General features: G+C 39.1%; 1 long non-coding RNA gene across 1 annotated transcript in view; it reads left to right on the forward strand.

The window, feature by feature from the left end:
• LOC112653754 (uncharacterized) overlaps positions 1-24,911 on the forward strand; it is a 44,217-nt gene that overhangs the window by 5,409 nt on the left and 13,897 nt on the right. The gene's annotated exons all lie outside the window — the stretch shown is intronic.

Genomic DNA, 24,911 nt, shown 5'->3' on the forward strand with positions numbered 1-24,911 from the left:
CAGATCCCATACCTCAATGAGAGAAATGTCAAAGACTTTTCAGATCTGTTTTTAAAACCAACACAGACATGTTTACACTCCTCTCCATGAAAATGACCTTCATCTTCTCCTGTGACATCTCCTTCCTCCAAGTTTTATTTGGTATTACAACAGGTTCAAGCTCCAGATCCAGGATCCAATCACCAAATTCTATAAAGTGGAAATAACACTTTCTCCAACTATATCATAAAGGATCATGTTAAGTGTACACACACATATGCACAATCTATACACAAACCTAAAATCATGATGCCTTTTTCAAAAACACTGACTGTTAATTATACATAAAACACCTCCATTCATGAAATTTTATGTCCCCTCCCAGGTAGTTAATTTTATGGAAATGTACAATCCTTGTCCTTCTGCTTGCACCCCTCCCCTGCCACCTCTACATACACACACTACACTGCTAGCACTTGGGAATACTTGACAAATACTTTCACCAAGAAATTACATTAAGGAGTTAAATTAACATTAAACATTGCATGACACATGCATCAAACAAGTGTTGTTTTTAGATGCTGAGATTTTCTGGGCAACCTCCAAGCGCTAAAGTGTTTAACCTCAACCATTGATTCCTTGTTCTCAGATGGCATTTAAGACATTGAGCTATGTCTCCTCTTGAATTCACCCCCCCCCCCCCCAGCATTTCTGGAAGGTTGTATTTTGCTGACTTTGGACATTAGCCAGGAAAATGTCTCCTATAAGATGAAGATGACTGGTTATTTCCCCAATACCTATTCTCTCCTTCACTTAAAAAATAAAGATTCTAGCTAGGCACATGGCCATGTAGTGAAAGTTTATTTTTGAATTCCCTTGAAGCTTGGTGTAGCCATGTGACTATATTCTGGTCAATAGTATATGAGTGGAAGTGCCAACTTATTAGTTCTGGGTCAGATCCTTAACATATAGTAAGCATGTAATTCCTTTCTCTTCTCTACATCCTGGTTTCTGGAATATGGATGTTATAGTGGGAGCCATAATAGCCATTTTAAACCACAAGGTAGAAGCAACATGCTTGAGGATGGCAAAGGAATAAGAAAGTCCATACCAGATTGACTTGCTATGGTTGCCTGCTTATACTCAGATACTTAAGAGAGGAAGAGCTTTTATCTGGCTTGATTGTGTGATAGGACAAAAAAAAAAAAGTTAAATAACAGACCCTCTCAGATCCAGGCCCACCATAATCTCTCAGATATGCCAAGCATTGGCCCTAACTCCACTCCTTCACAATCTCTTCTTTTCCAAGAAGTCATGGGCCATCCAGTGGCTGCAGCCTGCTCATAATAGGCAAATGTCTGCAGACATTTGCCACCAAATCTCTCAGACAAAGTTTAATAGCCCACTTCATCCACTAACCCTTTGCTTCTAGTCTTTTCACATCTAATAGATCTTCCAAAGTCCTGTTGACAAGAATAAGAGTGCAAATACTTAAAACTGGAAAGTTCCAGGCAACAAACAATCAGAATGAGCTATCCATAAGCGACCACACCAGCTACTGTCCTAAGCAGCGGCCCAGCCATCTGGTGCCTGCCTGCTAATTCCTGCAGGTGATCTTTCTTGCCTCCTAGCCTGCTCAGTCCTACAGTGCCCATCCCTCTCCACAGCAGAACACAGTAGTGGAGACTTGCTATAAACAAACAAAAAAGACATTACAATTAGAAGATGGAAGCCATCCTTAATTAAAAGTCAAAAAGCGTGTGACCTTAAAATGGATAACAAGCCAGAATATCCACTCTGGGTATTCATTTATACCTATGGAATCCCCAGATGCATTTTAGCATGTGTGTGCTTTCAGACTTGCTACAGACCACTAACTATAGCTCCTGCACTCTTGGTTTTAAATTGTGACTAGCACATTAAGAAACAACATATCGTGGACACAAGCAATCCTGCAATTAGCAAAATATTTCAACACTCAAGTGGGAATACAGTGTTTGCACAAATGCAGCACCTTGTATGCCAAGCAGTTACAAAACAAAGAGACCAGTAGCAGAAGGAATGTATATCTCAGCCTCAATGACATGAGAGCTGTTTTGAGTACCTCAGTGCAACACAATTAAATATTTACTGAGTGGTTATTCTGCACCAGGTGCTGACTCTACCAGGTGTTGGGAGGCAAAGGTTATGAAGACAAGGTCCCAACTCTGAAATGAACAAATTGATAAACAAAAAACCTGGAAGTGTCTTTAAGTACCATAATAGGAAATGTCTAGAAATGTGTAATGAGAACACAAGTGAAGTAGCAATCATCTCTGACTGGCATCAGGCTGCCTGGAAGTGTGCAGAAAGGTCACACTGGAATCAGATCATGAGGATGATGTGATCCTCACCAGGCAGACAAAGAAGGGAGAGTACGCCAGTAGTAAAAGCAGCAGAGGCAAAGGCTATGCAGGCAGGAAGAGGCACAGCATCCAGGGTGGCTCTCTAGCAGGCAATGAGGCTGCAAGGTATCATTTTCAAATGCTGCTGTCAGTTAGAATCACTGAGAATCTTATGGGAACTACCATGCCAGCACCAGCCAAGAATATTAAATCAGAATTTTTAGAATGGATCTGGGCAACAGGACTTTGTAAAAACTCCCCATGGGATGCTAATTGTAAACCAAGGTTAACAACCACTGCCCTGGTGCAGACCGAGTAGGTCTCCAGATGTCATCCTGAAGAACTCTGTTGCACTCTAGGTTATGGGAGTCCTAGGCAGTCCTGTCCAGCTCTTGCAGATTTTTTATGACAAATACCTGTGTGAAATTGTGTACTATCATACTGCTGGGGAGAAGGGGCAGAAGATAAGTAGCTATTCATTTCTTAGAAGAAATACAGGAATCTCAGTTATAGGCAGAGCCAGATTCCCCTAGAGGGGGTAGATGCTCCATCCCAATCCTGTGAAAACTAGTTCCATCCTGCCTCAGTCTAAATGAACCGGAAGTCATTCTCAGGAGAAGATCCTAGAAATTAAAATATCTAAGACATGTGACTCAACCAAGAGAAATACCATTTCTACAGGAACATAGCTATCATTTCACTCAGCAGGCATTTATGGAATGCCTGTAGGGGCCGAATCCTAGAGATGCAAGAATGAGATATTTACATCTCCAAGCAAGTTTCTATGATTTGAGAAGTAATAGATGGAAGGGTATTAGCATGCAGACCAGCTTGCATCCAAGGAGATGAGAAGCAGTGTGCCTCCCCAAACTTCCCCAACTCCCATAGTCGGCAGTTCTCACCAGCATACCTCACTGTTGTGCTCTGTGTGTTGGAAACATCTATGAGATATTTCTTTTTCTCTGCTGAACTACAGCTTTTCAAAAACAGAAGAATACCCTAAATAATGTAACAGCAGTTCGCATGCACATACTTTTTTAGATACTCCTAGGACACTGCTGTCACTTGGCATATTCAACACATGGCATCAACAGCTTGGAGGAGGTGTTTTAAATACACCAGGCTCCCTTGCAGATGTTTTGAAAACTGCTGGATTCCAAAATTTAAAAGAAGCAGAATTTTCTTTTATATTTTATATTTCATGGAACTCAAAAATCTCTAGTCTTCAAGACTGAAGGCCTGTAGAGTTCAGAGATATTACTTCACTGATCTGGCCAATTTCTACCAAGCACCTACCATGTGCCATCAGTAATGCAGGCACTTAGGAAAGAAATCAATGAGCAAACATATTTGCAAAATTCCTGCCTCTGTAGAACTTACATTCTTGCAGACTCTGACAGAATGTCAACTTCGGAAAGTTATGAACTGAGTGCAAATCACTTATCTGCTGTGACACTCTGAGTACCTGACCAACCCCATATGAGCCTGTTTCATCATTTTGAAATGGAGCTAATAATACCAACCTCCTGAGATTATTGTGAAAATAAATTGCACAACCATAGCAAAGCATCTAGAACAATCTTGGCTAACAGAGGCTCCTAGAGGCCTATTAGATCCCCTTTCCCTTCTACTGTTTATGTCTAGGACCTCATGCTCTCTCAGATAGAAAACCAAAGAAGAGAAGGCATTATTAAGTACTGGATTAATTAGAGACACAAGATACTAAACAAACTCAGAAATAAACTATAAGCCTGATGTTTTGACCAGGGTAACTGCTGCTTCATCTTTCCTCATACAAACTTCACCAAGGCAGTGTGAGGTAGAGAGAAATACCACGGGCCATGGTCAAGAGACTAGATTCTAATTCAAGTTCCTCCAACAACAGCTGTGTGTCTTTGGGCAACTCACTTTCCCTCTCTAAGTCTCCATTCCCTGACCTGCACAATGAAGGGCTATCCTGTATCAGTGTTCTCAGCCTCCACAGCAGAATCCCCTGGGGAGCTCTTAGCACATATTGATGTCCAGAAAATTAAACCAGGATCCCTAGAGGGATTTTTTTATTTTAACTCTCCTGATGTGAAACCAGGATTGAGAACATCTGGTTTGGGCTCCTCTTTGAGCTCTAACATACTAAGACAGGGCTTGCAAATTTAAGTGCCTTCACAGCCAACCACATGATGTAAGTGAATGAAGCCAGGCAATAGGTGATCTTGGCCAGACCACTCTTTCCATATGGGAGCTAGAGATGGAAAGCTGGACTGGGGGTCCAGGGCTGCCAAATATTTCCTTACTCAAGGGAAGCTGGATATCAGGTATGTGTGCATGCCGCATGCATGTGCTTACAGGCAAAAATCTCGAAAATTTAAGATGGTAACCCAACTGGGATTTTTTTCAGTTGTATAAGCAAAAACAAAAAACAAAAAAATCAAACAAAATCAAAAAGCGTTGTATACAGTGGTAATACTAAGGACACCAGTGGTAGACTCCTGTTCTCTGAGACTTGTGACCAATTCAATTCTTGGAACACAAAAGCCATGATTAAAACCTGGGGTTTAGAGATTCCTTTTCTCCCTTTCTTTGTATTCTGTTAAACATTTTTTTTTATTATTGCTCTCCTTCTAGGAGCCATTTAAGACATTTTTTCCCTATTCACCTCCCATTAAATTTTAATACCACAGATATGCTGTGTATCTGTTTATGTGTTCTATGTGCTTTATATATAAAGAGAATATAATCTCTTACCGCCCCCCCTTCACCATCCCCAGACTTACTTCTACAAATTGCCTCACTGAGAATGCATGCCTTTTATAAAAGAATTGAGGCATCTTGACCTGTCTATTCATCTAGCTCAAGTCTGGTTTTGGGCCTGTGTTCTCTACCATGTCCTCACCCACGTCCACTTCTAGGAGAGACTGAGTGAAGCAGAAGAGCTGTGGTCCAGGTCTGAGTACCCAGGTGATCAGTAAGCAGGTGTGCAGTCTACAGTGAGCCTCTTACCCTCATGATCCCATTCTCAGTGCTGCACTGACTTCAGAATTGTTTTAAGCATTCAGTGAATTTCAAGGCTGGCTGAGACCAGAGGCTGGTGAACACTGTACTGTACTATCCAGATCCTCCATCTGTGAAGACCTTGTCCCTGAGGGTGGACAATTTTCAGCTGTCAGCCCCTCTGGAGATAGCCTCTGGGTACCCATATTCTGTGGTCAGTAAGGGAGTAGAAAGGGCTGGTCATCTCAGCCCAACAGGGAACAACCCTGAAATGCCACACTAGCTAGCTCCAGGGTGTCCCTTGGGTCTGGCCAAAGCTGTCACTGGGCTGGGACATCTGAACCCACTTTCATCCTCTGCCCACTCCTGTCTCATTCACTCTCTACTGGATTAAGAACCCAAGGACACACTTGCACCAGTATCAGACTACACACAAAGCTCCATTTCAGAATCTACTTCCTAGGGAAGTAGATTAGTAGCTAATTACCACAATAACTACATACATAGCTAGTGCAATACTTATTGGCATTATTCAAGAATAATTTCTTTCTGAAATTTTAAGCATTTTCACACTAAGTTGACAACTGAATTTGCAGCTGGAATTTCATATCAAGGATGATGTGTCACATGAAAGTAACCACAATGAAGAGCTTCCAGGCCTGATCCAATCAAAGACCTGAACTCAGGAGAGGGCTTTATTTAACATATTCCCCTCTTTTGTGATCTATCTACCCTTTTTCATTTCTGCTCTGGCAGATCTGCATAATTCCCGCCTAAGGGATTTGTCTCTTCTTTGTCAGATGAGTAAATAAATCCAACTTTGGGTTGGATCAGTCTGGTGATCTTTGTTTCTTACTCTTGACATCACAAATCCCTGGGATGCTCACCCTCCTCATAAACCCATTGCCTAATGCCACTCCTGGGTTCTCCAGGGTCTCTTGTTGGGAAGCTCAGTACACCCTTCCCAATAGCTCATCCCAGATGCTTTATCTTGCCAGAATAATAGTTATTATTTTAAACTAATTATAAAGCTTTCTGGATTCTTTATGTATATTAACTGATTTAATCCTTAAAATCAACTTATGATGTAGCTATCCCTAGGAAACAGGTTAGGAAAAGAGAGATTGATAGCCATGCTATAAGATGCATCTAGTAAGTGGTACAGCTGGCATCTGAACACTTTAGGACTAAAGCCTAAGCTAAGGAACTACTACACTAGAAATCATCTCCACCCTGGTTCTTGTTTCTGAGCAGCTGCTTTCAAGATGGTTCTGTGGATAATATCAAATAAAATCTCACAGGCACACAAATGAATAGGCACAGTTTACAACAGGGGACACAGTAGTGGCAGAGACCTAGATATAGGATCCATGGCAGTAGCCCCAGTCTTCAGGGCATGGTATAGCTCTGTTTTAGGATGAACTGTCCTCTGTGCATTCTGACACTAGGCATCCCTCCTTCCCTTCTCTTTGGTGATTCCAAACTCAATTTGACTTTTTGCCTTAGTTCCTGGTGCTCCTAGACCAGGATTTCTTAACCTCAACTCTGTTGACATTTGGAACCAGTTTATTCTTCATTGTAGGGGCTATCCTGTGCATTGTAGGATGTTAAGCAGCATCCCTGGTCTCTACCTACAGATGGATGCCAATAGTACATGTACTTCCTCCCTCTGTCATCATAATCAGAAACATCTCTGATAATTTCCAAAGATTCCCTAGGAGAGAGAAAATTGTTCCAGGTTGAGAGCCACAGGCTTAGTCTCCTCCCCCCAACTAGGCATTTTCTCCCACTTCTGGAGCAGGTTTGACTTCATGCTGATGACTCAGCACCCCCATCTGGGCAGACACCCCCTGAGTGATTGTTTATCTTGGCATCTTCCTCAGGAGTTTGACCTCTTGACATCCCAGAAACAAACTACGATATTCTTAGCTAAGAGAAATCCTCCTCTGATGGAAAAGTGTGTCTCATGCCCCAGACCAGCCCTACATTTTAACTGGTGCCTCCTATCCAGTACTGGTGTGTTAGAACTCCAACCCATTCTCATAGAAACCCTGGTGAGAGGATGAGACTGAACACATACCTGTAATACTCAGTGTTTCTCCATGCCAAACCCATTACTTTTTATCTTAATTCAAATTTTCATTTTTAAGAAGGCATCAGGCATGTGCCATGTATCCTATTTTATTCCTACTGTGTCTGTCAAGGACTTTTTAAAAAGCCAGCACCAGGGGCCAAATAATAGATTTAACTTTATAAAGGGTCATGTAAATGGCTCATTGACACATCTCCCAGGCCTGGCAAAGCTGGTAGCCAAGCTCCAACAGAGCCTGAAAATGAATGTCCCAGTACTCAGGTTCCAGGGCTGTGAGCCACTGTTCTCCCCCTTGGCAATCAAGCTACTCCCTCAGCCCAGCCCCCTTCTTTCTGCACCAGTACCCTCATCTAAAGGATAAGGATGGACAAGTAACACTTCGGTCTTTGGCTTTTTCAAGGTGTGACTGTTGATAAGACTCTTGGCCTGAATTTCATAATGCAGATCATCCATTCTTCACTTGTTCACCCTCATTATACATCAGTTCTCATGGCTTGCAGAATGGAAAAGGAAAATTTCACTTTATGATCATATTGACCTCAGTTTCATTTTTGCTGTGTGTCCTCAGCAAATTTCTTAACTTCTCGAGACTTGCACTTCTCTTCTATTTGTGGAAATGTTAATAAAAACTGTTTTTTCTGTGTATGCCGTTGAAAAGATAAAGTTACTGTGTGCAAAGTGTCTAGAAGATTCTTACTGACTAAAGGCTGCTGGAGTGCAGGTAATGTTGTTGGTATAAAATAGCAATGAAAATAATGATGTCAATGAATTCCTTTCCCCCTTGGAAAGAGAAGCTACCTAAATTTCCAAATCCTTTCTGACTCTGAGGAAGTAGGTCATCCTAAGAAATAAAACAAACAAAACAAAAAACATACACATTCATTAACTCTCCTTTTTAAGATTAGAGTTCTTTTGAGTCGGTCTTGAGCATCTGGATCCCTGTTCCCTCTTATCTGGGCAGACTGTACAAAACTACAGGAAGTTTCCAAGAAGAAAGTACTCCAAATAGCACTCAGAGATTTAAAACCTAAAAAGCTGCAACAATGATCCTGAAACTGCCTTCCAAAATGTGTGTGTGTGTCTCTTATCATTATCTCCTCATAACACCATTGTTATGAACTTGTCTGAAAACAAGAAATAAAACACTGAGAACCAATTACTATCAGTGCTGGATGGTATACATTTTATAGTACACTATTTAATCCACATGAAAACCATGTAAGGTAAAGATAATTATTAGGCTCATTCCAATGTCCACATTGAAAAACTAAGACTCAGAGCAACAAAGTAAATACCCCCAAGGGGTGTCAAATGTTTATTACAATCTTAGACCCTAATTGAAAATCTAATATTCTTTCCATAATATTGCTTCTCAACCTTGTTTCTCTCAAACCTCTTTCACATCGATTTAACAGAGCTTGAGAGTGGAGAGCCCCGCATGGAGCAATAAGCAGTGAAGGGAATGGTTGTCACATTTTGGATAGAGAATTTGTTGTTAGGTATTGTGACATCTGCCCCAAAATAATTAGGTGTTTTGTTTTTTTTTTAAAGACATTGTAGGAACAAAGTTCACAAACGAAAAATGAGGAAAATTAAAGTTCTATTCCCTTATTAGAATATGGCTGAAACTCTTCCCAGATCATTGGCCTTGTATCCTTTGCCAACACTTGATTTTTTACTGCATTCCTTTGGTTGTACATCTCTTTCCCTCTTCCTTTTAGAGTCTTAGTTGGCTTTGATTGCAAGTGTCTTATTTTACATGATTAGAAAGTTCTGGCATGGATAGGTTCTAGGTTTTTTCTTTCTCTCCATATCTCAGTCCTCTTGAGGTTATCTGATGAAAGGTCCTTACATACCTACCCCCATCTCTAAACCCACATCTTCCTAGTTTGGCAATGCCAATGGGGAAGGGAGAAAAACTCAACTCCCTAATTCTACGTGTTGTTTTTTTTAAGATTTTATTTATTTATTCATGAGAGACACACAGAGAGAGAGAGAGGCAGAGACAAGACAGAGGGAGAAGCAGGCTCCATGCAGGGAGCCCGACGTGGGACTCAATCCCAGGACTCCAGGATCACGCCCTGGGCCAAAGGCAGGCACTCAACCACTGAGCCACCCAGGCATCCCTTAATTCTACATGTTAATTCTAGAAAAGATACTGGCTGATTCTGCTTGGGTTATGCATACACGCATGTAGACAGTAACTCTACCCAGAGGGATAGGCTGTTCTGTCCAGTCAGGGTCACATACCCCCTCTTTAGCTGAGGGTAAGAATAGAATGATTACCATATCCTACCTAACAAGCCCATATGGACTAAGGGAGGGATTCTCCCAAAGGAATCAGAAGAAAGGGGGTTAGAGAGCATGCTGAATACACACAAAAAATACATAACTACCATGCTCTACTATAATAACAAAGTTGAGTGATGTCTGAGTGGATCAGTGGTTCAGCATCTGCCTTTGGCTCAGGGCATGATCCCAGGGTCCTGGGATCGAGTCCCACATCAGCCTCCCCATAGGGAATCTGCTTCTCCCTGTGCCTATGTCTCTGCTCTCTCTCTCTCTCTCTTTCATGAATAAATAAATAAAAGCCTTTTTAAAAATAATATAGTAGAACAATTTCAGGATCTTCACACCTTACCTAAGCCCTCTAAAACTCTCAAAGGTGTTGCCACTTGTGAGACACAGAAATGTTTCCTCTATGGTGTAAAGTTGTCCTGGTGACATTCTGGTGATTTTCTGTCCCCTAGCCATCCTTTCTGTCCCTACCAACCACTCTGTTACCTATGAACATTTGGAAGCCAAGGAACATTCCCTTATTCCTGCTGTCTCTGAGCAAATTGCTGCCAGATATTATCTCCTATTGTATCTTCTCTATTCTGTGACCCACTATCAGTCTATCAGATATGAATTTTACAGGATGCTACTGGTTGTTCATGAAGTTTCTTTGGCAGGTTTTCTGAATGGTGTGACACAACAAAGCCTCTTTCTTATGTCCCTATTTCATTTCATGGTTTAAAATAATCACAAAAAGAAAGTAGATCTGAAATTCTTTTCCCAAGACATATTGACTTGATAGTGAATAAATCAGAGAAGCATTGCTGTATCAAGGATTGCTCATTCCTTTAGAGTTGGTTCTGGTGAGATATGCTAGAGAGAGTTATGTCAATATTTGACATGACAGGCAGGATATAGAACTAAAGTGATGTGACCAAAAAAAAAGTCCAGTTATTGTAGAAAGAAAATGAAGGAAAAGTTGGTCCTGTTCTAAGAAGGAAATGATGGTTAATGAAATTGTGCAAAAGAACCATCCATCCCATTGCTATGTACTCAATTCAAGTATTTCAACTCTAGCTTCTTAGGGACTTCAAACCTGCCATTATAAAATATGATGCCCAAGTCACATTAAAGATACCATGAAGTGCAGCTTCAGTTATATCTTTGCACTTAATCTGTTAAACTCAGGTTTTTAAAATAAATGTAAATCCCAGTGAAAGTGAGATTCCTCCATATGTGATTCTAGCTCCAAAGACAGTTCCAGAACTAGTAAAGGAAAACATAGTTCAGTGTTCCATTCTTTGCTTTGGCTACCAGGGCTAAATTACCAGGGGGCTAAATTTTGTCCTAACTTATTAAACTTTGCCTATAGATGCTTTTAAAACCATCATCTCAATCTTCACTACAAACCTAAGTTATGTGTTCTTATTCTGAATATATAGATGCAGAACAGGGACTCAGAGTGATTAAGACCCTATAGTGGCAGAGGCACAACTAGACTCTGGTTTGGTAGACTTCAGTTCTGGTGCTCTCTTCTTGCAACCTCTATTCTGAGCCTTATGCAAGTTGGCCTCTGCCCTAACCTCCTGGATTGGCAGACATACTAGATTGGGCTAACATATTGAGGAATATCAATGAGCTACCACATTGAATCAATATTTTTAGAGCATTTTTAGCATCAATGATATACTGTGTTGTCCAAGTACTAAGCAACTGTTTACTTGTCATAAAGGCTCTGTGCTTCAATTCAGTCTTCCAAACATTTATTGAATTGAGTTAATAGACCTACCTTGTGTTTTTCTGGAATATAGGTTTTATGTCACTAATATTGGAGGCTCAAAGGCAGCTCCAAAATTAGTGTTGAAGGGAGGTCAAAGAAGTGACTCTTTGGACACTGTGCCAGTTGCATGCTCATTACCATATTAATGTTGCCCATGTGAGGCCTTCAGTGGCATCCTTCAATACATGCAAATATGCATTGGAAAAAATGGAAATATATGTAAATGACACAGAAGTTATACTGCCCTATTAACATCACAAATCCCTATTTACAGCCCACTCTTAATTTAAGTGATCTTTCTATTAGAAGAACCACTTATGAAGTTAATCTGGAACGGAATCGCAGCATGTCAATTAAAATGGTGAGACAGTGAGACCACCATCAATTGGTAACTCTTTAGCAGATGTCTTAATTAGGCTTCTCAGTGGCAGGTTGACCGACGACACTCTGTGAAAGTCATTTTCAAGTTTGCACCTGAGGACTCTCTTCTCCAAACTTTTTCTGTTTTTCTTCTTTCTGTTTAAATCTTAGCTATTATGAAGTTTCTCTTTGTGCGTATTTTTCCCAAAGATTTGATTCTTTTTCTCTTTTCTTCTTACTGTAAGAGTATTCAAGAGAGAATATTCCATTCCTAGAGACTGGGGCACCACAAGTCTTAATTTAAGTTTTTTGTTTTATTTTAAATATTCATATGAACTTGGTGTTCTTCTTAAAAATATCCAGGCTTGTTTTAATGTAAAAATTTGTTTAAAATCATACACTATTAAAATTGAAGCCATGTTACTTTGCATCTTTGTATATTCTTGGCTCATGCTACATGAGGAGTGTGAAAGTTAGGGCTGCACATTCCTTAGTTTGGAAAACACAAGTATCATGTAAAGAGAGCTTTGGAACCATCCAGATTTGAGTTTAAAACCTTCCACTGCTACTTATTAAGTGCATAACTTAGGACAACTTTTGTCATTTAGACTGAGCTCATGGGGCTAGGCTATCTCTCTGAACATTTTTATTTTTCCCCAGCTTCATTGAGATGTAATTCATATATAACATTGTATAAATTTAAGGTAAACATATGTATTACAAAATGATTAACACCATTACTCTTTCTTTTTTGTGGTAAGAACATTAAAGACCTACTTCTTAACAACCATCAAGTATTTACCACAGTACTATCAACTATAATCACCATGCTGTACATTAGATTTCCAGAATCTTTTCATCCTATAACTGGAATTTCGTACCTTATTACCAACATCTCCCATTTCCACCACCCTATCGCCTGGCAACCACCATTCTACTCTCTGTATCTATGAGTTCAGGTTTTTCAGACTCCATGTGCAAGTGATATCATACAGTATTTATTTGTGTCTATCTGACTAATAAATTTGGCATAATGCCCTCAAGTTCTGTCCATGTTGTTATAAATGGGAAGATGTCTTTCTTGTGGCTAAGTAATATTCCATTGTGTATATATAACAATCTTCTTTATTTATTTATCTGTTGATGGACATTTAGGTTGTTACCATATCATGGCTATTGAAAAATGTTACAATGAATATGGGAGTGTAGCTATCTCTTTGAATTCTTGATTTCATTTCCTTTGAATATATACCCAGAAATGGTATTGCTGGATGATGGTAGTTCTATTTTCAACTTCCATACTGTTTTCCATAGTGGCTACACCAATTTACATTCCCACCCACACTGCAAAGGGATTCCCTTTTCTCTACACCCTTGTCAACACTTGCTATCTTTTGTCTTTCTGATGAAAGCCACTCTAACAGGTAGGAAGTAATATCTTATACTGGTTTTGATTTGCATTTCCCTCATCATTAGTCATGTTGAGCATCTTTTTATGTACTAGGTCACTATTTGTATGCCTTCTTTTAAGAAATATTTATTCAAAAAAAAAAAGAAATATTTATTCAGATCTTCTGCCCATTTTGAAAATTGCATCAGTTTTTTGCTATTGAGTTGCATGAGTTTTTAAAATACATTTTGGATATTAACTAACACCTTATCTGGTGGATGATTTTCAAATATTTTCTCCCATTCCATAGGTTAGCTTTTCATTTTGTTGATTATTTCTTTTGCCATACAGACATCTTTAGTTTGATACAATCCCACTGATTTATTTTTTCTTCTGTTGCTTGTGCTTTTGATATCATATCCAAAAACTAGATGCCAACACCAATGTGAAGGAGTTGAGATTTTCCTTATGTTTTCTTCTAGGAGTTTTACCATTTCAAGTCATATTTAAGCCTTTAATCCATTTTGAGTTAATTTTTATAAATAGTATAAGATAGGGGTTGAATTTCATTCTTTTCAACGTGGTTGTCCAGTTTTCCCAGTACCAGTTATTGAAGAGATTATCCTTTTCATACTGGATATTCTTGACTCCCTTTTCAAAGACTAGTTGACCATACATGCAAGGGTTTATCTCTGGACTCTCAATTCTGTTCCATTAGCCTATGTATGTATTTCTGTGCCAGCGTCCTACTGTTCTGATTACTTTAGGAATCCTGTCACTTCTACTCCCTTCTCATCTCTATCATTTAATTCAGCACCTGATACATAATAGGCACATAGACTTTTAAATTTTATTTATTTTTTATTGTTTTTTTAAATTTAAATTCAATTAGCCAATATATAGAACATCATTAGTTTCAGATGTTGAGTTCAGTAACATGTCAGTTGCATTTAACACCCAGTACTCATCACATTATGTGTCCTCCTTAATGCCTATCACCCAGATACCCCACCCCCTACCCATCTCCTCTCCAGTAACCCTCAGTTTCTTTCCCATAGTTAAGTCTCTCATGGTCTGTCTCTCTCTCTCTGATGATTTCCCATTCTGTTTTTCCTTCTCTTCCCTTATGATCCTCTGTGCTGTTTCTTATATTCCTCATATGAGTTAAACCATATGATAATTGTCATTTGCTGATTGATTTCTTTCGCCCAGCGTAATACCCTCCAGTTCTATCCATCTCAGTATAAATGGTAAGATTTCATCCTTTCTGATGGCTGAGTAATATTCCATTGCATAAAAATATCACGTCTTCTTTATCAATTTATCTGTTGATGGGCATCTCAGCTCTTTCTATAGTTTGGCTATTGTGGACATGGCTGCTACAAACATTGGAGCACAGGTGCCCCTTCAGATCACTACATTTATGTCTTTGTGGTGGATATCTAGTAGTGCAGCAGATTTTTTTTTAAATGAATACTGTCTCTATACCTAAATATATTTCCTTTCCAAAGTGGAGATAACAAGTTCATCAAGAGATGAATTTTTTTAAGATTTTATTTATTTATTAATGAGAGACACAGATAGAGAGAGAGGTAGAGATACAGGCAGAGGGAGAAGCAGGCTCTATGCAGGGAGCCCGATGTGGGACTCAATCCCGGGTCTCCAGGATCAGGCCCTGGGCTGAAGGTGGTGCTAAATAGCTGAGCCACCCAGCCTGCCCAAGACATGAATTTTAAAGAAATGTTTCTACATCTTTAAAAAAAAAAAAAGTTTCCTGTAGAAAGAAATAAGTATTTTGTGATGAAGAAATGTCCAAGCAAATTCAGATACTATAAGCAGGAGTTTTATAATTTTTTTTTAAACAGACAGAATGAAGCGTTAAGTATAGAGCCCTAATTAGAAATAGAAGATTGATGGGGCATCATTTAAACATCAGACTCTCGATTTTGGCTCAGTTCATGATCTCAGGGTCCTGGGATTAAGCCCCACCCATGGCTCTGTGCTCAGTGGGAGGTCTGCTTGAAGATTCTTTTCCTCCTTCCTTCTCCCTCTCCATCTGCCCCTCCTCCCAGCTCATATTCTCTTTCTTTTTCTCTCTCAAATAAATAAATAAATACGTTTTAAAAAAGAAAAGAAGAAAAAAATTTAAGATTGAGGTATTTCCTGTTGTCACAGACCAGGAGTAAGCAAGTATTTACTGAAAGGGGTCAAATAGTAAATATTTTCAGTTTTGTGGGCCATACTATCTTTGTTCCAACTACTCAAGTCTGCCATGTATCACAAAAAGAGCCACAGACAGTACTAAATGAATAGATGTAGGTAGCTATGTTTCAATAAAACTTTATTTACAGTAATAGGTGGTGATTTTGATTTGGTCCAAAGCTGAATATACTATACAGACCTTTGTACAGACTACACAAATGTTATGACCTTGAGATTGTATTAGGCATAAAAGGTTTCTAATGTCTAAAATTAAAACAGATTAAATTAAGTTAAAAAATAAATCATTAAAAAATAAATAAATAAATAAATCATTAAATTCTACCAATGAAACTAATAATACACTATATGTTAAATAAATTGAATTTAAATAAAAAATAAATAATAAATAAATGTAAAACATAAAGCAAAACCTAAACACATAATAGGCTGTCTCTAATACTGATGACAATATTTTTTACCTGTAAGACATGGTGTTCAGCCTTCCCTCTAAGTAAACTTGATTCCAGAACTGTTTGCGTGGACTACAACAATGTCTAGTTGTGAGGTTTCAGGATTGCTTCTGTAGATTTCAAGCTCTAATCCAAAAAGGGTATGGAGCTCTCATCTGATGATGAGGAAAAATATCCCGACTAGGGAAAGGTTTGGCATGCTGGTGTCTTTGGTTAAGTCACTAACCCATTAACCCAAACAGAAGATAGTACCAATGATAGAATAAAAATATTTTAGGGATCCCTGGGTGGCTCAGCGGTTTAGCACCTGCCTTCAGCCCAGGGCCTGATCCTAGAATCCAGGGATTGAGTCCCGCATCGGGCTCCCTGCATGGAGCCTGCTTCTCCCTCTGCCTGTCTCTCTGCCTCTCTCTGTGTGTGTCTTTCATGAATAAATAAATAAAATTTTTTAAAAAAAGAATAAAAATATTGTACTTATGCCTTCAGAGAGCCAGAGTGGAAAATGCTTTGTAAGAGAAAAAGCAATGATCTTCATTTTCCTGTAGTGATGTAGTTAGTGTCCCAATATAAATCACAGTCAGCAGTTTGGTGGAATAGGAAAAGCATGGGCTTTGGAGACTAAGATCCAAATTCAGGTCTCATTTTTTTTCCACTTAATTTGTGAGAAGTACAGAATTCCTTAATCCCTATAAACCTCAGTTTCCTCATCTGTAGAGTACAGATGACAAATCCTGTCTTGAAGGCTGTGGTTGATTAAGAGGTTTCAATGAGTTGCATGTATGAGTTAATAATATATGTTCTTAGCATCGCCGATAATGCACAGTATAAGCTCCATAAATGTACATTTCTTCACTTTACCATCTCCTTTCTCCCAACAATGCATAAAATAAGACCTTTCTACTACTCTCAGCCAAACCATCCATTTGCCCTGCTAATAAATGAAAGTTTTATCGCTCCTTCCCAGATGTGGAATTATACTATTGGTATCATGCCTACTGTATCTTAATCCCTTTACTAATGTACCATTTTACCTTGAATTGTTACACAGAGTTCTGCCCCTCTTACTCCTCTCCTAGCTTGTTATGAAGTCATTAGTCAATTATCTTCAAATATTATTGTTCTAATAATAGCACTGGCTCTCAAAACATCTCAAGGACCCTCACCTCATCATAATGTACTGTTTTTAAATCATCTAGCTACCTGTTTACAATTGTTCCTTTTCTTTACATAGCTGTAGTAATCCATTTGAAAGCCTCCATCCTATTTGTACACACACACACACACACACAGTGTGTGTGCATATATTTTTTCTATTTTTCTGAGACTTTGTTTTTGCAATTAAATTATTAGCAAACAAGATTTGAGAGAGACACATTAACATATTTAAGACACTGCAAACTCTAGGGTATGGTGAAAAGCATTTTTTAGCAGCATCCATCTGCATTCTCTTGATGTTTTAAATTCCACTTGCTTCTCATCTATTCATGAAAGCAGATCAAATAAGACTAGTTTTTAGCAAGTTCTGACTTTCCTACTTCATCCACAGCACACAATAAAAGCTCCATGTCTGAGGATTTCACCTTCAAGGCTGATATCTCATACAAGCATAAATTTGAACCCATTGGGCTGAAGACCTGTGAAATGTCAAAGAGAATTTCTCAGCCGAAATATGAGATTAGTTGACTGAACATTCAATTTTGAATATTTGGGGACTCACACAGGTGCTCAGAAATATCTGAAGTGTGTGTCAAGAATTCACTGAATTTTTAGAAATGATGATCATCCCATGCAGGACCAGAAAAGATTGAAGAGGAGTAGACCTCAATAAAATGGTTATCTCTGCAAAAAAAATTTCCAGTCTCCCTCCTCCTTCTTTCCATGTTATTATTATATGAGATTAGGGATATTAGAATGAGAGAGTTCTCATTTAAGAGCAAAGTTCAAATTCACATTTGGGGAAGATTTCCAGTTTTTAATTGCTTACATGCAATAAAATAGATGCAGAAATGTATGTTTTATAGCATCTCCACCTCCTAAAAATATGAGCTTGGAGAAGTACAGAATCCTTGACCTGGTCATTCAAGGCAGGAAGGGGGAGACCATTCTGAAGTTTCTCTTTTCTCTCGCCCCCCACACTCAATCTCTTCTGAATCTTTGCCACATGGTTATGTTAATGCCATCTCTCCAACCTACTTCTGCTGCTAAGTCAGGTGCCCATCTGCTCCTGCTGTCTCTAGTTCTACCCTTGTCTTGTACACTTTTCCTACTGTGGCCAGAATAATCTTTACAAATGTCTAATCTAGTCTTGCTGTTTTCTTGAATAACATACTTCAATTGCCCTCAATTATAGGCAGCAAGACATTCGAACCTCTTAGGATGATTTATAAAATGATATCACCCTGCCTGTCTCTCTAACTTCATTCCTAATATTCCTTACATATAAGGTTGCCAGCATTAGCAAAAAAAAAAAAAGACACCCAGTTAATAATCTTTGTGTTTATATGTCCCATGCAATATTTGAATGTACTCGTACTAAATATTTTATTCTTCATTTCTCTGAAATTCAAGTTTAACTAGATGTTCTGCATTTTATCTAGCAATCTCAATTTCACAGATACTGTAATCCAGCCAAACCATATACTCGTACACTTTCTTGAATGTGCTCTTTCATCTTTCTCAATTATAACCCTTGTGAATTCAGGACTATGCACTTAAGCCCAAACACTTAACATATTGTTAATATAGACACTCAAGTAAGTATTTATTGAAGGGTGAAAGACAAGCAATGAAAGAAGGAAAGGATGAAAGAAAAGAGGGAAAGAGGTAATAAAAATACCTTTAAGTGTTAAAGACTTACATCCTTCCAAATTTAGAAGTAAAAATCTTCTACTTCTGAATTTCTCTGGAAATCCTTTCCTGCCCCTTCTTGAAAGAGTTACATATTTCTTCTTCTATAGCATCATGTAAAAGCAGCTGTAAACACTTGCATTTTAATCCTATTATTTACTCATCTAAGCTTCCTACTAAACCCTGAGTCCATCAATGGCAGAGTAATTTTTCTTTATCAATTACCCAGAGATCCTTCAAAGGCAAAATGGAGCATTGATAAAGGCTTCCTGGTCCTAAACCATGGGAAAGCAGGTGCTTTAGGAAATTCATGCCAAGGAGCCTTGCAAGGCTGGCTCTACTTTGAATGACTCTCCATAAGAGGATCAACTAAGACCAGTAAGTGCCCTTTGTATCAGATATATTCATGTCAACAGCATCCAGGTGTGCTTCACAGAATTTAGCCAGTATGACAAGGGGACTGCCATCTGGAAACACAAGTACATCTCATAGATTTCCCCAGGAGAGATTTCCTTTAGAGGCAAATAGCTCCTCTTGAGGTGTTGTGAGTGGCCCAATTCCTGAGGCTTTTTCTCCTCCAAATAGCTCTGCATATCTGATTTAGGGCCATCTGGAGTCCCAAGCCCAGTCATTGGACCCAACCTGGAGCTGAGGGATGGAGTACTTCCTATATCTACATATGCAGCAGATAGCACCATGTAGTCCTAAATGAGCAGCTGCCAGATGGATCCTGTTGACATGTGAATCCGATTTTATCACTCCTTTACTCAACACCCTCTTATGAATCTTCATCCTACCCAGAATAAAACCAAGTTTTTGAATGAACCTTGAGGATGTACATAATCTGGCACCCTGCTACCTCTCCATGTCCCATCCTCACATTGTTCCAACCACAATGGCCTCTTGCTGTTTCCAAAATTCTCCAGTGTCTCCAGCATGTTCCCATCTCAGAGCCCTTAAACTGGCTGCTCTCTGGGCCTGGGACACTTCTTCCCAGGAAGTCCACATGGCTGGCATCATTACCTCTGTCAGGTTTTCCTCAAATGTCATCTTCTCCGGGAGGCCTTTCTTTCTTTATTTTTCTGCATAGCCATTTTCCCTTCCTATCATACTATGTCTTATTACAATATATGTAATTTCATCTTCCTCCTGTAGAATGGAAGTTCTGCAAGGGTGGGATTTTTGTCAGCTTTATTTGCTGCTGAATCTCCAGAGCCTAGAATACCTGGGAAGGAAGGAAGGAAGGAAGGAAGGAAGGAAGGAAGGAAGGAAGGAAGGAAGGAAGGAAGAAAGAAAGAAAGAAAGAAAGAAAGAAAGAAAGAAAGAAAGAAAGAAAGAAGAATGAGAAGAAGAAAGGAAGGGAGGGAGGGAGGGATGGAGGGAGGGACGGAGGGAGGGAGGAGAAAATATGATAGGTATCAAAATGCATAGAAAGATCAGATCTTCTTGGCTTTGCCTCTCAAGTCAGGTCTCCAGAGTCTTTGCAAGTCTCAATTTCCTTCTAAGTAAATTAGGAACACTTCTTGCTCCACCTACCTTAATTACAGCTCTTAATCTAGTCTTGCTGTTTTCTTGAATAATATACTTCAATACCTTCAAAGCTGTAGGTATTGACAATTAGGTGCTGAAGCAGCTCTGAGTCTTGTACTGGAGTCTTCCCAGCGGATAGCTTCTACATGAGATCTGGGAACCACTGGTAGAGGGCCTGACATGGTTGAGGAGGCTAATCACTGGGATCCACAAGGCTGAAAACCTTCTCAGCAGCCCCTTTGTGCATGCTCCCCACTTGTAAGATTTGGCACCAGTCACAGTGAAAAGCCCTAAGGCCCATCAGGCTCAAGTCCTGAAATCCCTTCTGGCTGTGTCAGGTTTCTTTCTCCAGACACTAACCCTGATCCTACCAATCCACTTACTTGATCATTTCAGTCCCAAAGGCACCAAGATGCCTCTCTATTCCTAGGGAGAGGTTGAATATGAGGTGGTGTCAGAGGCTCCTCAGTGTAAGACTTGCCTCTTAATTTCCCATCAGGATCACTCTGATCTTGTCATTCTTCTATGTCTTTGTTTCCTCAGTTATTAATGGAGGTATTGTCCAGATCTCAGGGTGATGGTGAAGACTAACTAAGATAGTACAAGTAAATCCCTCAATACAGTATTAGCACAGAGAAAGTATTCAGTGAATTTGACGTCCCTTCTCCTATATTTGAAAAAGGCAAGCCACTCTTCCCTGGCTGTCTTCTTCTACCACCTCCTGACTCACCCTTAGTCATCAGTCCCAACCTTGCTCTGTGCAATGTTTAATGTTCCTCATTGAGCCTGGAGATGAAGCTTGCTGGGCACTCCTCTTAAGAGCTCCTTCTGCTTTCTGCTGAGCAGTCATTTATCCCATAAAACCTTCTGACATGTTCTGCTACCTAAGGAATTATGTGAGAATTGAAGATAGAGTGTGTGTACTGGGTTGCAAACTTTAAAGTAGTATACCAAATATGAGAGACAATTATTTTTAAAGTAAGGTTTTAATCCTGTAGATAAAGGCATGGCATCTGGGTGGCTCAGTTGGTTGAACATCTTACTTTGGCTCAGGTCATGATCTCAGGGTCCTGGGATTGAGCCCCACATATCAGGCTGCATACTTAGCAGGGAGTCAGCTTGTCCCTCTCCTTCTCCCCTTTTTCCTCCCCCAGCTTGTGCTCACTCCCTCTCTCTCAAATAAATAGATAAAAATCCTTTTTTAAAAAATCCTGCAGATAAAGCCAAAGGAAGAAGAAATTCCCATGTATAAGAGACCCCTACAGTCCTTGTGATAATGCTCTTTCTCATACTTCACTTGATTCACAGTAACAGCTAGTTCAACGTTAGTCTTTGCATTTTAAAAAGAGGGACATGGGGGCCCAGACAATTTAATTCCTGTGTTTACATGGCAAGCCTGGAGTGAAGGGGAAATTCAAATACAGATCTGACTTTCTAGATCATATTTTTTGACCTTCACCGTGCTTCCCAGCAGGGTATGTTTAGTAGGCCAGAAAGTATTCCAAGCCAATTCTGACTGACCAAAGAGACCATCATATAAATGTTCTCCACCATTGAGAAGTGATTCTTCTCACCCTTATTTTTTATTTGGACAATTAAGAAAATGTTAGCTCCCTAGAATGAAAACTCCTGGCATAATGAACCATGACTCACTCATGTGTATTGTCACAGTGATCCTGTCACACAATAGGTTATCACAGAATTTTTGTTGAATGCACTCCTTATATTTAAAATTTTAATTGTTTTTATAATTAAAAATCATAAGGCTCCTTACAAGATACAAAGAAAGTAAAAACAATACTTCTCCTATGTTTACTATGCAGATGTAACTAGTGTTAATATTTTGGGGTATTTTCTTCTAGTTTGAAATGTGCATGTTTTTAATTATTATGTTATGACATTAAAATTAAACATAGCTATTTTTACTACTGTCTACTTTCTTTTCATATCAAGAAACCAAATTTCATTCTGTAGAAAATTTAAAAATTTAACAAGTACAAAGAACAAGATACACAATGCAACCTTTCAAAAATAATGATAATCAAATATATTTCTAATGACAACCACAAATAGCTCCTTTTGTTTATGTCTTCCACTTTTTCTGTGTATTTTAATGTGCTTGAAATAATGGCATTATATACTGCTTTTTAAGCATAAAGAGCTCAGACGTGTTCATAGTTCCTGAATGGAAGACAAAATAAAAAGTGGTTTAATGACAGATAATATCTGTCAGTGGGTGGTATATTTCTCTCCAAAAACTCAGGCTCTTCGTATAAATTTTAAAGATCCAGAAAATAACCACTCAGGTTCTGTGGTATTGAAAGTGGTCATATGTCACTCTCTTCAACTCTACGTTTATAAAGACAAAATGGATTTTTTCTTGTTATTGTTTATTAATCTTCTCAAAAGTGTTTTAAACATTTCAGTATTTTAGCAATAATTACCCAGTCTTTGAACAGAATAGTAAGAACTATTATTTATAGTGAGCATTAATCATAAACACATTCTACCTGAATGATGCCAGTTTTGAGAGGGACTCAGCATAAGAAAAAGGTTCTGCAATAGGTTCAGAGTGCTGTAAAACCCACTCTGCCATGCAGGTCATATGATCCAGCAGATCCAATGATGCCTGGAGTGTCATTGGAAGACAGGGATGTAGTCTGAAGGTTTTGATAGGCCCTTACGGGTGAATTGGGGCACAGGCCTTAGGATTTTGGATCAAAGCCTTTCTATCCTCTGCAGATAACTACACTTCTTTTGAGAAACAGCTCTTGGCTTACTACTGAACCGTTAGTAGAGACTAAATGCTTCACCATGGGCCACCAAGTTATTCTACAACCTGAGTTGCCCATCATGAAATGGGTACAATCTGACTCACATGTCATAGTGTTGGGAGTATACAGCAGCACTCCATCATCAAAAAAAAAAAAAAAAAAAAAAAAAAAAAAAAATATATATATATATATATATATATATAAAATTGGGCCACAGTAGGTCCTGGGAGGCACAAGTAAATCACATGAACAAGTGGCACAAAAACCCAAGGTCCCTGTTCCTTTTACACTGCCTTCTTTGTCCCAGTCTGCAACTATAGCCTCATAGGGAGTTCCCTACAATCAGTTAACAAAGAAAGAGAAGACTCGGGCCTCGTTTACAGATGCTTCTCCACAATGTGCAGGCACAACTCAAAAATGGACAGCTATAGCACTACAGTCGATTTCTGTGACATCCCTGAGGAGAGTGGTAATGGAAAATCTTCCCAGTGGGAACAGCTCTGAGCAATGCACCTGGCTGTTTACTTTGCTTGGAAGGAGAAATAACCAGATATGCAATTATACACCAACTCATGGATTGTGGCCAGTGGTTTGGCTGGATGGTTAAGGGCTTGGAAGAAACAAGATTGGAAAATCAGTGTCGGGGAAATTTGCAGAAGAGGTGTATGGATAGACCTCTTGGAATGGACAAAAATATGAACATATTTGTATCCCATGTGACTTCTCACCAAAGGATGACCTCAACACATAAGAATTTTAATAATCAAGTGGGTAAGATGACCCAGTGGGCTCATGAACACAGTGGCCATGGTCTCATGGGTGAAGAATATGCATGGGCTCAGCAATATGGTCTTCCACTTATCGCAGCCAACCTGGATATGAACATTTCTGAGTACCCAATCTGCCACTGATGTGTCACCATTCCCCTGTAATGATCAGCCAGTTACCTGGTGACAGGTTGATTACTTGGACTGTTTCCATCATGTAAGGGGCAGCATTTTATTCTTACTGGAATAGACACTTGTTCTGGATATAGATTTGCCTTCCCTGCATGCAATGTTTCTTCCAAAACTGCCATCTGTGGACTTATAGAATCCCTTATGCATTGTCATGGTATTCCACATTGTATTGTTTCTGACCAAGAAATTTACTTCGTAGCAAAAGAAATGCAGCAATGGGACCATACTCATAGAATTCACTAGTCTTACAATGTTCCCCACCATTATGAAGTAGCTGACTTGATAGAACAGTAGAATGGCCTTTTGAAGACTCAGTTGCAATGCCAGCTAGGTGGCAGTATCTTTCAGAGCTGACACAAGATTCTCCAGGAGGCTGAATATGCTCTGAATTCCAGTTTGATCTATGGTGCTGTTTCTCCCATGGCCAAGATTCACAGGTCCAGGAACCAAAGGTTGGTGATAGGAGAGATACCACTCACTGTTATCCTTAGAGACCCACTAGAAAAAGTTTTGCTTTCTGTTCCCACAACCCTATATTCTGTTGGTCTACACATCTTAGTTCCAGAGGGAAGAATGCTAAAAAAAAAAAAAAAAAAAAAAAAAAAAGGGAAGAATGATTTCACCAAGAGAAATTACAGTGATTTCACTGAAATGGAAGTTAAGATGAGCACTGGGTGTTATTCTATATGTTGGCAAATCAAATTCCAATAAAAAATATACATATAAAAAAAAATACTGCCATCAAGACACTTTGCATTCCTCCTGAGTCTGAATGAACAGACAAAGAGTAAAAGAAAGTTACTATACTGGCTGGGGTGATTAATCCTCACTACCAAGAGGAAATTGGATTACTTCACATTGGAGGAAGGGAGAATATAT

This window comes from Canis lupus, chromosome 3 (genome assembly GCF_003254725.2).
Source record: "Canis lupus dingo isolate Sandy chromosome 3, ASM325472v2, whole genome shotgun sequence".
Classification (NCBI taxonomy): domain Eukaryota; kingdom Metazoa; phylum Chordata; class Mammalia; order Carnivora; family Canidae; genus Canis; species Canis lupus.